The 17,519-nt window shown below is 37.0% G+C and overlaps 1 protein-coding gene and 1 pseudogene across 4 annotated transcripts in view; both read right to left on the bottom strand.

Annotated features, from left to right (window-relative positions):
* LOC308625846 (uncharacterized protein) overlaps positions 1-17,519 on the bottom strand; it is an 805,208-nt gene that overhangs the window by 545,414 nt on the left and 242,275 nt on the right. The window lies entirely within an intron of this gene.
* LOC308625878 (peptidyl-prolyl cis-trans isomerase E-like) lies at positions 2,234-3,161 on the bottom strand (annotated as a pseudogene). The gene has a single exon. The product of its transcript is annotated as a peptidyl-prolyl cis-trans isomerase E-like (transcript).

The raw sequence follows: 17,519 nt of genomic DNA, 5'->3' as shown, positions 1-17,519 counted from the left end.
GCCTCACATGTTAGGGTTCTTTCCATTCAGGCTGTAAGAGATGCAAAACTATTCCCAGACCTATGTGAGCTCTCAAGATTGTTCTGCCTGCTCCTTCCTAGTGGTTCCTTCTCTGGTTTCAGGGAGTATTCTTACCTACCTGCATAGATCAGTACCCACCAAAGACTGAGGGGGACCTCTCAGTACATTTTCTCCTCTGTTGTATTTTGCCCAACTATTTCTGGCTGTCTTGGGCTCCCCAACTCTTGCTGAGCTGTCTCCTCAACTCAGCAAGACGAGCAGGTTCTGTTTGGATTGACCTTACCTGCTCTGCACCCTGAAAATGGCCTCCAATCAATAAGCTGGGAAAATCACAGGGTTCTCTTCAATGTTTCCCTTCTCTCAAGAATCAGTAACCTGGGGCTTCCCTGGTGGCACAGTGGTTAAGAATCCACCTGCCAATGCAGGAGACACGGGTTCGAGCCCTGGTCCAGGAAGATCCTACATGCCATGGAGCAACTAAGTCCGTGAGCCACAACTACTGAGCCTGCACTCTAGAGCCTGCGTGCCACAACTACTGAAGCCTACGTGCCTAGAGCCTGTGCTCCGCAACAAGAGAAGCCACCGTAATGAGAAGCTCCTGCACTGCAACGAAGAGTAGCTCCCGCTCTCCACAACTGGAGAAAGCCCAGGCACAGCAATGAAGACCCAATGCAGCCAAAAAAAAAAAAAAAAATCATTATCCTGTGCTGCCTGTTGTCCAAAATTTGAAAACCATTGTTTCACGTATTTTGCCCAATTTTTAGGTTAAGATGTATTCCCTGTAACTGTGTTTTTGGAAATTGAAATCCTGACTTCTATGTCCAGCATTCCATTTGAATGCTGAATAAAATAGTTCCTTCCCTGAATTTCTAACAAAACCAAGCCAAAACAAAACAACCCAACATATATCCTAAATCCCAATATTTAAAAAAAAATAATGTAGTAGCAACAGAAATGCAAGGAATGAAATACAATGCTGGCATTAGGAGACAGAAGTTCTACTCCTGGGCTTTAACTAGAATAAGGTATTTGGGGGAAACTAATCTGGTTTAAATCCACATTTGATATATTTTAAAGTGAGATTTTACTGTATGATTAAGCATACCAACTGGAAAGTAACACTTTAAGGTGTTCATTTTTCTTAAAAGGATGAGATATTTAGAGACAACACTGCTAAATATTTTCTTAGTTCTGGGTGTTTATAAGAGTCAATAAACTTTGTCCATTCCCTCTGTATAAGTGTAACAAATATCAGGCAAACACAAACACATGAGTTTGTATATTGGTAAGACTCCGTACAGCAAAATGGAGTTTTGCAAGTAGGCTTTGTACTATAACCTGCTATAGCCACATCACCAAAATTCAGTATAACGCAGAGATTACAATTCTGGCATAGGACTAATGGTTTCAAAGCCCAGTGCTATCTCTTACAACTGTGTAATAATGGGCAAGTTGCTTCTCTGAGCCTGTTTCACTATATACAAAATGGGGACAGTAGCATTATTTGGCAGAGGATTAAATACAATCTTGTATGGAATCTGAACTTTATACAGTATCAGCCATATATTATTGTCAGCTTTCACTCTCTCTCATAAAGTCTCACCAAAGCCATCTTTTTTTATCTTCTACACCTGATTTTACAAGATGAGGTCAGAAATTCAAATTATGACAACAGACAACATAAATTTTCTTTCCTTAAGAGGAAATTATATTATTTCTAAAAAATATTGTTTTGAATAGAAAATCAATACTTCATAATGAATCAGCTTCTGCAGTGTTCAGATTATACTTACCTTTTCATATAATATATGTGACAATAACAAAAAGAATTCCCGTAAGAATCTTTCTCAATTTCCATAACAGTTACAGTAACACCACTTAATAGGTACATTTTAGAGAGGTGTATATATATATATATATATATACTTTTTTAACAAAAACTATAATTTTTTTTACCAAGGAAAATGTCTAGGAGTCACATTGGTGGACCCAGGAGAGGCCCTGGCCTGGAAAGGCCATGCGCGGCCATCCACAGTGGGGAGGGTGGCACCCGGGCCCATGGCCACACTTGGGGAAGAGCCAGAGGAGGCCCAGGCCATGCCTGCAGAGGGGCTGCCCCACGCTGACCCCGAGGAAGGGCCAGGACACAAAGCCCTGCTTGCTGCAAATGGGACACCTTGGGTGCTGGTTCCCTGGGCTGACAGTTGCCCTCTCACATATACTCACAGTCGGAGATGATGACCTTCTGCTTGGATTTCCCGTCCTTGCTGCCATGGGCCTCAATCGGCCGCAAGACGTCCAGGCCTTCTGTGACCTCCCCAAATACCACGTGCTTGCCGTCCAGCGAATCCGTCTTGTCACATGTCAGGAAGAACTGGGAACCATTGGTGTTTGGGCCTGAGTTGGCCATGGAGAGCAGGCCTGGTCCCGTGTGTTTGAGAATAAATTTTTCATCATCAAACTTCCTCCCGTAGATGGACTTGCCCCAGTGCCCTTGTGGTTGGTGAAATCGCAGCCCTGGCACATGAACTGGGGGATGATGTGGTGGAAGCTGCTGCCCTTGAAGCCAAAGCCCTTCTCATGGGTGCACGGGCGGCAGAAATTCTCTGCTGTCACGGGAATGACGCCTGAACCCAGGAGCATCTGGATGCAGCCTGCTGGCTTGCTCTCAGTCTTGATGTCCATGTACACCTGAGGGTTTGACCAGGCTTTTTTTACAGTGGGCTCTCCCTCCTGGGTTTCCACTTTGGGATGCTCTGTCCCTTCTTCTTTATTCTCCTCAAGAGTCTTCCCAGAAAACTTCTTCAACCATCCATCCTCAGACCAAACTGGTCTGGAAGAGCCTTCCTTAATCCTCATGGGTTTTGCCAAATTGACACGAATTGTCCATATAACAGCTCAGGTTCATTCATGTTGTCTACAGCTGCTGCAGCATACTCTGCCAACTCAAATTCAACAAAAGCAAATCCTCGGTGCTTTTCTGTTTCATAATCCAGAGGAATCTGGATATCTGTGCTGTCTCCAAAAGGGATAAAAGCAGCATGAAGAACTTTGTCATCCACCTCCTCTGCAAGTCCACAACACTCACTTGGTAGTGGCCATCTTGCTCTCACCAAGGAGTAATATTTTAAAGGAGGTTTTTGACAGTTTTGTCAATGTATTTATGTCATCTTCTGTCATGATAGTGGGTCTACAAAATTATTTTATAATTATTTTATGATAAAACAGCATGCTCATAATCTAGTGTATGCCTTCATTATTTGTAAAATCTTCCCATTATATGTAGGTTTAAAAACAAAAAAACTTCTTGTCACTTATTGTTAACTAAGAGACACATTAAATACCAGCTTTCTTGAACATAGGAAAAATGTAAAAATATGGTCTGGGAACACTGAAGAGGATGATAAAAAAAAATTTAGGGGAAATGAGATTTTATTTAAGCTCTTAAAATTTGATCCAAATATAGATCACTATAAACAGCAATTATTTAATTATGTAAGAATAATTATTGCATAGAATCACAAAGTAAATAATTTTGCTCCTACTATAAAATATTATTTGTCTCTAGATACTTAGAACCAAAGTCCACAGGTCAGAAGGTTAAGAAAACACATGCTGTATATATTTACAGCTATAACTTGCATTACAAGAGAATTAAAAAGAAATGAGGCTGTAAATGAAAGACTTTTATGGATGGATCTCTTCTAAGTGATATATGTGATACAAATGATTAGCATTAACTGATCTTCTTGAAGAATGTACTGGTATAATTCATTACAATGGCTTCAAAGTGCAATTAGTGAACTATAGTGTAAATGACACTGCTGTTCATAGTCTTACCCATAAGAGTAATTATATTTTGAAAACTACTTAGTGAAAAATTGATTGAATGAGTCCTGTGGGCACAGATAATTTAGATAAAAACATGTAAACAAAATGCCTATTAATAGGCTTTATGGCACATTTATATATGTACATGGTTTACTAATGCAAGATTTTATAAATGGAATTTTTTAACTTTTCTTTTTAAGTAGATTTCTAACATAGAAAAACTGGATTTATATATTTCATTTAATAAAGCTAAACTATTTCTGTAAATACGATGTAATCATGTTTTTAATTGGATGAAAATAGAGAGAATGTCCTATTATGATGACAAAGTAAGCAAGAAATAAAAGATCAAAATTCAAGTCTTCTTAAGAAATAGGATAATTCTATTTATATTTTTATACTCCAAGTAAAAGGAAAATCATAGTAGGTGACACTATATCATAATCAAGAGTCCACAAAATATAAATCAAAATTACTCTCTATCTATAGGATATAAAATAATAACTCAAAAATATTTTCATTGTTTATTTAGGTACTACACTATCATATTGGTAAAAATACATGTTATGAATTAATTCTTAAAGGTTTATCATTCTAATATCAAGAAGACATATAAATATATATGTACCCTATATTCCATATTTACAAAGGTATAATTTTACATATGTATATGTATATACACATACACACACACAGGAGTACTAGACTGTGAGATTATAGGTTTGATTTCTAGCTCATAGAGATTAATGGTTTAAGTTTCAGCTTTATATCTAGGTAGTGGAACTATATATGACAACTGAGGACTTGAGACGACTCTTTTGTAAAATGAACATATTGCACTGTATGATATCTAGTTCTAAAGTTCCATGAGACAGGACTCTGTGGGTGAAACTTAGAAATTAGCCAGACTTATACTCTTATTCATATTCCATATATCTTATTAGTCAGCCCTGAGCTAATTTGATGAGCTGCAGTTTTCTCAGTTGTTAATGGGAATGTGATCATTTCTACCCCATGGAATTATTGTGAAGATCATGTGAGACAAATGTGAAATTAACAGATATCACAGAAACTATTCAATTTCAGCTATTGTCGTTGTCTGTAAACTCTAGCTTAGACTAAATTATGTTGAAGTAACAAAAAAAGCTCAAATTTCAGTAACTTACAACAACAAATATTTATTTTTGCTCACGTTATTTATCATTTGTGGGTTGGCTACAGCTCTGCTCAATATCCTCTTCATTGAAAAACCCACATTGAAGGAACAACTGCTAATTGAAACATGTGGTCTCACACAGAGGGAAAAGAGTTATATAGAGCTGCAAAATGGCTCTTAAAGCTTTAGTTAGGAAGGAGGTGATTCACATCATTTTCAACACAATACATTAACCAAAGCAAATCTCATGCTAAGCCTGACATCAGTGGGGTAGAAAAGTATAATTCTCTAGCAGGGTGGGGCCAGTAGGAAAGGGCAGTAGATAATTTTGAGAATATACAACCTATTATAATGTCTTTCAGTCCTTTTGAATCCAATTACCCCTGCGGCCATCTGCTCTGTAGAAATATGTGTGATGCATCTCTGTTTCCACTCATATATACTTACATACCAATATGCAGTAAATGTACACCTTTCTTGTAACCTTAACTCTGAAAATTAAATAGGTTCATATGCCTAAGGACCAAAAACAAGCAGAACTTAAAGACTGATTATCATGACATCATGCATGGATGGCTAACATTTATTTGCTTCACAACTATTTGGAAATGGGAAAGAACCAACAGTTTTTACAGCAAAATCTTGATTAATAAAATCTAGTTGTTACTCTCAATTAAATACGTATGTATTTATTTGTATGCTACCATTTGTTTATATTTTACTATGCTACCCTGCATGGCTTTGACTTCCAGGAAATATATAAAATGAAGCCAACAACAAGAGATGCTTCCTGCATCTCTGAATGTCACATCTTAGTGCTTTTTGTAAGCCAATCAAAGGCCCTTCATCTTGCCTGCACTACTGTTGAAATCAAAATGCTTAAATTCTGTGACATTGGTACAAGTTATGGTTTAGAGTATTTTACCACCACATTCCTAGTACCTGGGACAGTATGTGGCAGGAGGAAGATACTCAACAGTATTGATGAGTAAATGAATAAGTAACTGAATAGATATTTTATTGGCTGCTATGATTAACATATTTTTTATCTTAGTTCCTAAAAGAAAGGACCTTTAATTAGTTACATTGCAATCCAAAGAAAAAGCCATTTAAAGACGTCTAAAATGCTTATTTCAGAGATAAAGTGAAAACCAAATATCTTGGTATCTCAAAAGACAATGTACAAAAGTTTTGCTGCATTATTTGTGAAGGAAAAAGAGTCAGAATTTCTTCTAATAGTTTCTCTGTTGATCTGAAGCAGTGTCTGGTATAGAAGGGAAAGAGTAGATGAGTCCTTCAAAAAAAATGTTAAGTTTTTGATGAATATTGTGAATAGGTATTAACTATTTTGTCTTTTTTTTTTCTTCTATTGATAATCCATGACTTTGATTTTCACACAGTAAAGTTTCCTTAACAGATAATACCCTCTTCGTGGTTTTATTTAAAAACCAATCTTTTAAATGATCACATGGTGTCTCATTATATTAAACATCAATGGATCAAATCTCTTCATCATAAAGCAAAAAGTCTTCATGATCAAAAAACTGTAAGAATGTATTCAGTGGCTACTGCTTTCACATCTACCCCTTGATTCCCCACATGTACTGGCATTCTACAAAACCTAAGAATACAGGGTAGTCCCCATATACTATTAATACTATACTATACTATTAATAAAAACAGTCATCATTATTAACTTTGTTATTAACTTTGTACTATGCTAAACATTTTTTGTTGGCTATCTCAGGCCATCCTTAGAATAATCCTAAAAAAATAGACTATTTTTACCATTTTATAGGCAGTGAAATTGAGGCTCAGAGAGAATATATCTACCAAATAGTGGCAGAGTGAGGATTCAAACTCATCTTTTTAGATATAGATACTGAAGCAGGTGTGTTTTCTACAGTTGTATATGTGTCTGGTATACCTTGGAAAATTTCAGTCTAATAAATCTTTGGTGCTAAATTAAAAGCCACTTTCCTTTGAAGCAAAGTCTCTGCCTTAAGATTAAATGAGAAAAAAATCTGTATTGCTTATCTATTGCTATATGACAAATTACCACAAACTTATTGGATTTAAAAAAAAAAACACATTTATTATCTCACAATTTCTGGGGATCTGAAGTCTGGGAATGGCTTAACTGAGTCCTCTGTTCAGTCTCACAGGATGTTGGCCAAGCCTGTGTTCTCATCTGAAAACTAGCCTGGAGAAGAATCTCCTTCCCTGATTACATGGTTTGGGGCAGCATTCAGTTCCCCGCAGTTGTAGGACTGAGAGTTTCATTTTCTTGTTGGCTGTCAGTTGGAGGCTGCCATCAGCTCTAAGAAACCACCTGCAGTACCCTGACAAGTGAGATTTCTCAACATGAGTGCTTGCTTCCCAACAGCCAGCCAATAATAGCAAGACTTCCTATGCACCCAGGAGGCATTTTACGTACTCTACCGCCTTTCTCAGAGTCCACTTGTCTCCACTGACACATTGTAAGGTCCCAGTAAGAGACCATAGTGGATACCACCACTCAGGCATCTTCAAGTAGTGGCCCCAAAGTGCTTGGGAGAGAATGGTCATGGGCAAAAAAGAAAAGTTTAAAAAAGAAATTATTGTATGGTTTATGGGAGTATCTCAAGCTTCAGTGATATGGTAAAAAATAGGGTTTTTTTGGTTGGAACATTAAACATTGGTTCCCTTCCCTATATAGAAGGCAGGTGTGTATCTAAAAGGCTAATATTTATTTAGAATCTACTGTGAACCAAGCCCTGTTCAGCACTTTCACAAAAGTCATCTCATTCAAATATTTATTTCTATAATTCTCAAACACTGTGAAATAAACATTATTAACCATAAATGGGAGTTGAAAATATGATCAGAGAGGAACCCCTTGATAGCAACTGGATATAAGTTACAGAAGCAGAAATTGTATTTTATAGTTATTGTGTTCCTAGAAACCTACAAGGTATTCCTATCTAAGAAAGTATTCATGTTTCAATTAATAAATGATTTCTTAGAAGGGAAATTTTTACTTTTTTAATGGTTTAAATGAGGTAGAGATAATACATATAAAATAATAATAATGATAACATGCATTTGACATTTACTAAGCATCAGGCACTGTTAGAAATAAATTACCTCATTTATTCTGCACAGTCTACTAAGATATAAACTATTATTATGTCCATTTTATAGATAAACAAACCAAAGACTGAAGAGGTTAAGTAATTTGTCAAAGTCACACGGGGGCCAAGACAAGATCTGAATCCAGGAAATCTTAGTCCTTGATTCCAAGGGTCCTGAGGGCCAATTCACTTTCCTCTTCAAATACCATTTGCTATATATATATATATATATATGTGTGTGTGTGTGTGTGTGTGTGTGTGTGTGTGTGTGTGTGTGTGTGTATAATTTGAAACACAAATAATTTACAGTGAAGACAAGTCCAAGAAGATCTGAATGAATGCTTTAAGATGAAAAATCTACATTTCATGTAACCAGGTCATTCCAATTTTCTCATTTCCCAATATATGTTTAAATTTTAATTGTGATGTTTCTTTGAAAAGGTGCCCTTCTACATTTTCAAACCCTTCTTTCTTTACATATGGAGTAAGGCAACTCTGCAGCTTCTAATCACCTCCTTAATACGAGTTTTTTGAAATGGTAAATTGCTGTGAGATGAAAAGTAGATCTCATATTTCTTGAGGCTAAATTCAGTACTCAGCTACAAATGTGGTCACAAGGTCTCCTTGCTGACGTCTTTTATGTTACTTTAATTAAGTTTCAGCTATTATTATTACTGCTGCCTCTAAAGGTGCATAAAGTATCTTAGGAAACCTGGTTTTGAGGGCATCTATACTGTTTTTCCCTAATCAATCTTGAGATTAATTTCATGTTCAATCTTGCTGTCTGCTAGGTGCTCTGTGCTCAAGCATCCTTCTTAAATTGATCTGAAGCCAGGTTTAAAGATCAAACCTTGGCCACACAAGGTTTGATAACATTATACCTGGTATGAAAAAATGTCTCTGGTGCCCTAAACAAAAATTAATCTGGAGGGGTGCAGGCTGCATCCTCAGGCATGCTATTGTGGTTGCAAGTCAGCTCCATTGCTCTGTTTGTTGTCCCAGAGCGGCCACGGACAGGATGCTGCTCCACTGTGCCTCTGTAGCAGTTGGCGGCCAACAGCTCTCTATGGGGAACTCGAAAGCGGAAAGGCAGCCAATCATGCATGGTATAATTTACATCTGATTGATGAAGGTCTAAGAATCACAGAAACAATTAATTTGTATCAGGACTCCTCTGGGCCAAAAAGTAAGAGATTATGCCACCGGTACCCAATTTTAATTTTTGCCTGATCAATCACCTGCCTTTCCACATCTACTTTGTTTTCAGAATCAACTTTTGCAGCACAGATGTTAAAGGATGCAGCAGAAAGAGTTTCTGGAAAACCAGAACACCAAGGAAAACACTCATTGATAAAACTCACTTGTCACTACACCACATTATCCCTTTTTCAATTTGATAATGGTAAGTCATTTTCCCCACAACTGCAAGGGAGGATTTAAAAACTCTTTTTTTAAAATAAACCACTTTGTTTTTATTCATGTAAGAAAGATTACAATGGCCAGGAGAAAGGAAAAAGAATAGTGGCTACTTGCTAGGAGGAGAACAACAGCAAGAGCAATTTAAAATAAAAATAACTAAAGATGCCTTAACTTTGTAGTTAAAAATGAAATGAAAATTGCAAAAGCAATTTGTGGCAGGAAGCCTTTAAAATGTTCTAAGGATTGTTCTCATTTTGCATAAGCCATGGCCAATCTTTAAAACAGTTAGTACATTAAGCATATGTATATCTGATTCAACACTCTATTGTAGGCAGAAGCCCCTCAATTATGAAATTGTAGAAGGATGGGTCTGACAGAGTCTCATCTAATTACAGGAGCAAATTACAAGTTCATAAACTTCATAAAGCATTCTAATATCTTTCCTTAATAAGAAATCTCACTGCTCAAACCAGGAATATGTCTAACACAGTCATATTTTTTCTACTATTCTTGGCATGTAATTGCCCTTGTAACAATGCACAAAACAATAGAAAATAGCATTCATCATTTTTTATTGATCAAATGTTTAAATTAGTATTAATCTTGTTCACACACTTCTAAAAGATGATTTTAACATGAATGCAATTGTTTACGTTTGCTTTGCAATTATCCAATATTGCTTCCTAATCTTACAGAAGTGGACAACGAAATGGAGAGAAGTAAAATGGCTACTGTCAAAGGATGTAGGGAACTGAAGCAGAAATTAGAATCCACATGGCCTTAGAGGTATTTCTTTGCTTTGGTCCCTAAGTCAAACAGAGGGATTAATAACAGTATCCAAGATGCAGTATTGGCTTTTCTGTAACTCTGGTGGCTTGTACACTAAACTGTCTTTAACAATATAAACTACTGTGGATGATTAATTCGGTGATATGTTATACTATTACTATTTCTGCCTAAGCAAAAATTTTTTCAGTGTAAAATGAGTGCACCATATTATTCCAACTCTACGAAGACAGCACTGATTCCTCAGCACTTGGGAAAAGATGGTCCACGCCAGAAAAAAATGCACAAATCTTGATCAGTCATCTATGATACCCACCCATTCCCTCATAAGAGCTTTTACTGAGCACAGATTCACTAACTGACCTTAAGTGTGGCTAAATTTTATCAGTTCCATAGTACTGTTGGTTTTCATTCATCCCATGTAAACCTTCCTATTGATATGCTTATGACATCTTGACTATTTATGTTTTCCTATGCTACACCATTTTCATAGTATAAACATGAATGTCATAATTTTTAAATAATAGAAATATTTTAATTGATTTTGTTTACTCAGTTTCTTAGTACAAGAAGCTGAAGTTGGAGAAAATTTTTTATGTTAATTAATATCATCATCATTTATTTGATAAATTTAAAAAGGTGAATTTCCAGTCTCTCTTTCCTCTAAGAACTAACAAGATGGGTAGGTTTTACACATGACAGTGAGGGAAAGAAAGAAAGGACCATGAACACAAAAAGCCTTTCTTGTTTCTTTGGCTCAGGAAGGCAATTACCAATATCCTATTAGTCTCTGATTCGGCTAGAGCTCAGGAATGAGCAAGGCCTCACACTTATCATTTCTATATCCTCCCTGCCATGTTGTTATGAGATCCAGGTGCCATAGGTGCCCACCCATGAATGTTTTGAGCACCCTGCTCTGATCCCCACCCAGCACACAGGCATAGGCTTTTACCAACCTCCCTGTTTCAAGGGTAGCAACTTAGACCCTCACACATGATAGGTGGTTTATCCATTGGGAAGGAACCAACTTTGGTGGGGTGAAGAAGGGGCCCCCAGGTCTGAACAGTATTAGGGTTATGCTTTCTACCAACTCTTTCTCCATCCCCAGGCATGGGGCTGCTGACTCTAAGGTTTAGAAGAGAAACTCATAAATAAAAGTAATAGTACCAGCTGTGCACTGATCTGCATGGACTAAAACAACATGCAATCCCTAAAGGGGGAAAAGGTTGCAAATGATGCGACACACATTTTCCCTGGTATTAAAATCGTTAATCCTATTAATAGAGGTTACCTGCAAAGTTCATTTTAACTAACCTGCACTTAAACTACATGATGGATGATAGAGAGAAAAAGACAAGTGTATCTGCACAGTGTCCCAAGTCCAGATATAAAGTGATAGTAAGTGCCAGGATGACTGGGTTAATATGAGGCCTTTAGAATTCTGTACTTGGGAGTGATACATACAATTACTGTTTCCCATTCTCATATATAAAACAAATATATCTGTATACAATTCTCAGTAATACTCCAACAAAGATGCTGAATACTAATAAACAATGTTGATATCACATGGCAGCACTTAAACCTGCACATGACACTTCCGTGTTTCAAATTTGCTGGATATGTAGCAGGAAGCCTTATTGAGATAATTGGCAGATTATCTTATAGAATTTTTTTTCTTTTACAATCAATTAAATCAGAAAACTAATCTAAATAGCCAACAGTTCCAGACTTGGCACCAACTGCAGCTAAGAAATCTCTGAATTCCTTGATCCTATGACCCTACAAGTTCTAGCTGGAGCTTAGGGAAGTTCCCTATCACAGCGGGGCATTGGTTGCACAGTAATACTAGAGGCCACTGCCTCATAATGTTGATTTTTAGCTGCTAAGATCCATTTATTCATATTTTCATTAATTAAACAAATATTTATTGATATTATATAATATATATTGATGTTGATATTGATAGTAGTAGTTCCTACTATGTGCTGGGTACTATGGTAAGCACAGGGAATAAGTAATAGAAAAATCACTGCTTTCAAGAAATTACTAATCAAATAAATTCGTTATTCTCAATTTTTTTCTGCCCCAGTAAGCCTAAGAGCTATGACATAGTCCACTCAGTATAAGCAGCTTCTTGTGGAAGTAACTATCAAGCTAGGGAGATGGGTGTGTGGAGAAGGCAGGATAGGGTATCTGGTATTTTTTAAATTTTAAAACAGATTTCCCTTATTTTGGTGGAGAATCACTATGGTAGAAATAACTAAATAAAGTTCCTTTTCCTCTCATTGTTAGAGGTAGCATCAGCTAGTAAAAGAAAAAGAGAATAAACAAGTCACTATGATTTCATTGCTTTGTTGGCCAAAGTAGAAAGCATGAAAAATAACAATATAAACAGATACCACTTATTTAATGTTTCCCACATGACAGCTGTTTTACATACATTTTGTCATTGAAACTTCACAAGAACCCTGCAGAGTAGGTACTGTTATTACTGGGTGACCATATATTCTGCTTTGCCTGGACAGTATCAGTTATACCTATCTTAATTATTAATAGTTCCTCCTTTCTCTCTCAAAACTGTGTCAATTGGATAATAAAGTATTCTTTTTTACCCACAAAATAGCAGCTTCATATAGTCCAATTTAATAGATGAGTTTATAATAATGTCATGGCAATCTTGGAAGGGCTTTTCTAAAGCTCTGTTTAAATAATCTTGGTGTCCCAACATTACATCCTTTAATCAATTCCACTGCTATGCAGTGTGCTCGTTGGGAGTCATAGGGACAGGAGGGCATAGAACAAACATCATGTACTAGCGGTAGAGAGTTAGAAGGTGTCCACCTCCCTACTGATAGATACGGAAACTGGAAATAATGGTTCTTGGTCAGAAAACCTTATGAGATATATTTCCACAAGATGTATAATGGCAACAATTCTATACCCAGCTTAGAACTCATTATAAAGAATTTGATAAAATGAGGGAATTCCCTAGCAGTCCAGTGGTTAGGACTACGAGCTCTCACTGCTGAGGGCCCGGGTTCAATCCCTGGTTGGGAACTAAGATCCCACAAGCCCAGTGGTGTGGCGAAAAAAAAAATTTTTTTTGATAAAATGAAAGTATTTGAGTAAAGTTTACCGTAATGAGATTTGAAGATGAATCCCCACTCTTTGGACTCCTTTCCTATTAAGGATCAGAGTGTAGCAACACCTTTTGAAAATTATAATGGCCTACTTATTTTCAAATTTGACAAAAGTAACAAAGTTGTATCCTCATATTGAATTCAATATGATAATAGTGAAAAGGCAAGTGTGAGTGCCAAAACAGAAGGCAACACGGAAGCAGCTATAAATGAATGATTTAGCACTCAGTGAAGGAAACTCAATTCTTCCTGCCACCAAATTTTGCAACACTTATATGCACACTGATTATGAATTTTTTTCATACTTTTAAAACATCCATATCATACTGTTTGGACTATACAGCTCAAATGCACTCCAGCCTTGCTCACTTTACCTGGTTTTGCACATGTGCATTGGTAATGATCAACAAAATTCCATTGATGGCAGCAATCTCAGAAACAAGCTTCCCAGATAATCAGTAAACCCCCATTCCCCACTATCAACCCAACTGTGATCTCATCAGATAACAGTTGCTAGAATTCCTTTATCACCAATTCATCATTAGAGCCAACAAGTACTGATTTATAGTCTGGTAAGGGGAAAATTCCATTTACAGGAAGTTTTGCTGCTTAGGAAATTGTCTGAATCATCTAGAATTATCTGAAAAAAAATCTTCAAATGGCTTTTTCATCTCTGAATTTTTGTTAGGCCCCTGGGGTAATGGTTTAAGCCGTGAAGGCATCTCTACTAGAGAAGGAAAAACTCCTATGTGAGTGTAATAAAGAGGACAGTGTTTAATTATTTATCTGTTTTTAAAGAGTACCACTTTATTGGAAACCATTACTTACTTGCCCAAATATTTGTAGAGATTGTGTGATAGAATTAAATGCACATAGACTGCAGATTGGCAAAAGAAAGATTTTTTTGAAGGAAATGTTACAATATATAAGTTTTCTATTACTGATTAAAGATGAATTATTTCTATAAACTATCTGCAAAATTATGAAGGAAGTTAATGGCAGATATATTTTCTCATCATATGCAGTCACTCATCATGGGGACTCATCTAATACATAGCTTAAGGTCCCAGTACTTAGAATGATGAGGTCCTCATAAGACCACCTTGTCTACCTAAGCTGCCCACTTGTGAATCATCCAAGTGCCCTTCAGGATGATGAGCTTTTGATTAGTCCTGTCAATTAGTGTTTATTTTCTCGAGTAGAATACTCACAACAGTTTCAAAGCTCTGAATCTCCTTTAATCGCTGCCTTTAAATTAAGAGCAATAGATTTTTTTAACTGGTCTCCTGCTGCTTTGGCCAGAAGATCAAGTATGAATGCAATTTAAATATGAAAGCTAGCATCCAATACGCAAAGACTCACTTTTAACTAAAGGTGAAAATTCATCCTAACTCCATTAAGTAAAAGCCATTACTATGTATCCGAACCTGCTGACACATTCTTGATTGATAGTTGTGCTTTCCCATCAGTGGAAAGATGAAACAATTACTTTTTTGAGAAGACTGAACAAACATATCCACCCTACACGTTTTTCCCAAGGTACCCTAGAAATCTTATGTTCCTAGTTTTATTTATAAAATTGGGAGTTGCCTCACAAAATTGGATATTTAAAAAGTCACTATATGGGCTTCCCTGGTGGCGCAGTGGTTCAGAGTCCAACTGCCAATGCAGGGGACACGGGTTCGTGCCCCGGTCCGGGAAGATCCCACATGCCGTGGAGCGGCTGGGCCATGGTGAGCCATGGCCGCCGAACCTGCGCATCCGGAGCCTGTGCTCCGCAACGGGAGAGGCCACAACAGTGAGAGGCCTGTGTACCGCAAAAAAAAAAAAAAAAGTCACTATAAAAATCATCTATAAAGGACATTATTGAGGCAACTGGGAAACTTGAATATAGAATATATATTAGATAATTTTTTTGCATCAATATAAAAATCCTTGGACATAATAATAGTACCATAGTCAGGTAGGAGAATGTATGTTCACAAGACAAAGGCTGTAGCATTTAGGGGTGGAAAATCGAATAGCTTGCAAATTGTTCATGTATATATACATATGTATACATATGAGTAAACATAAATAGTAAGTATGGCAAAATATTAATAATTAGTGAGTCTAGATGAAGGGTGTAAGTGTGTTTGTTGTTTTCTTCTTCCAACTTTTCCACAGACTTGAATTTATTCAAATTTAAAGCTCTGAAAAAGTCACCTTCCTTACCATAATTATCTTCTCCAACTTACAGAAGCCATTTATCATTTACTGGCAAAAAGACAGAGCTTCTAACTAGGTGGTCCGAACACAAGGCATACTACAGAAGCATGAGAAAGTTAAGTCAAACTAGGTGGGTAGGCAAGAAATCCTGGCAGGTCCAAGGGCTAAGAGGTAAAAAAGGAACCTGAAAAGTTCCATGGAAGCATTTCCTCTATGGCTCTGAACCAGGGTGGCTGAAGTCTCCTGTCAACCTTAGATTTTCATCTCTGTAACGGCATGTCTCACCCAGTCTGTGCAGCCCTTGGGCCCTGGCCTTTCTGCTGTGCACTTTATCCTTCTTACAGGAGAAAAATAGCCCATCTTCCCTGGGCACCTCAGAATGCTTCCAAGATAGCGGGATAGTGTCTTCTGACTAGCTGAATAGAGTGTGCCTGGCCACGGCTAAAATCCACTGCCGCAGTTGAAGTCTCTCTAATGCCACTGGCAGAGGTAACTCCAATTCAGCATTTAGGTCTCAGTCTCTTCCAAATTAGAGAGAAGTTGTAGAAAGTTGGGCTAGCAACTCAGCACTAAGTCAGTTTACTGTTGGTTTTGCTGTGTTTCAGGCCCCATTCCTAGTAATTCACCTCTAGAATTATTTTGTGACCCAAGGTCCAATTCTAATGCCTAGGGCTGTGTCTCACCACCCTAACTCCACCCATCCACTACTTCCTCACCCCATGCCTGAGTATCTATTACAATGTCTGACTAGTAAACTCCTCTAGGACTAGGTCCTAATGTTATCTCTTTATTTTTCCAGGAGCTAGACACTTACTCTTGAACTCCCATTGCCATAGTTACGTTCTCACTTTCTTTTTCCAGGCTAGCTACCAACTACTGTTGCTTCCCCAACTGTCATCTGACTGCTCCTAATGCTAGTAATTCTCAATCATAGGAACAGGTAGCCTCCTATAGCCCCTGCCTGCTGCAACTTGCTGACTGCAAGATAATTCTTATGTCCCACTGCCTCTCATTGCCTATTTCTGGGGCCATCCCACATGGCTTGTCCTATTCCAGTGATTCTATTTTCTTCTTATATCACCTAATCTAGACTATCCAACTGCCAACTGAACCAAATTCCAAGATAGCTAAAAGTACAAATATATAATTAATTCATTCATTTATATATGAATATATTTAGTAGGTGCTATGTGCCTAATTCTGTACAAGACATAGGCACTGAGAAGAGTTTTTAGTTTTCTGGCATTCCAAGGATGATGTATGGATACTTTGTGAATCTTGCCTTCTTGAGTCAGAAGAAAAGATTGTCAGGACCATAATATAAACTCAGCCCCAATCCAAGGAATTCTTATATGACAGATCATTTTGTACAGACATCCCAAGAGACAATGTGGGTCCCTTGATATGGTATTAAAAGTGTCATATTCATAGGCAGATGTATGACAATAATAGTCATGAGCTATCAACAAGGTATATCAAGTAATGTAAGGTTTAAAATAAAGATTAACATTAGCTGCTTACCTGAGATTACATGCTATTTCATTATTCAGGCCCTGGTTTATTTGTGGCTATCAAGAGGTATACATCTTTTCAAGACCACAAAAATTTCAGAATTTTATGTGAGTAGTGGTCTAAAAAAAGTATATTATGTCAAAGTTGAAAGCCTAGGGCTCTGTGACCCCCATTAGCCAAACATGGGATTATGAATAGATTAATCTTTTGTCAGTCCTATGTTATCTTCTCCATATTAGGGCATATTATAGAACTAGTTCTTCCAATGTATTATTTGTCAAGAAAAAAATGTTCTAAGAGATGAAGGATTTTTTTTTTAATCTCTAACTT

Source organism: Mesoplodon bidens (assembly GCF_964165515.1).
Source record: "Mesoplodon bidens genome assembly, chromosome: 12".
Lineage (NCBI taxonomy): Eukaryota > Metazoa > Chordata > Mammalia > Artiodactyla > Ziphiidae > Mesoplodon > Mesoplodon bidens.
The sequence above is the reverse complement of the archived record's forward strand: the minus strand, read 5'-3'. Positions and strand labels throughout refer to the sequence as shown.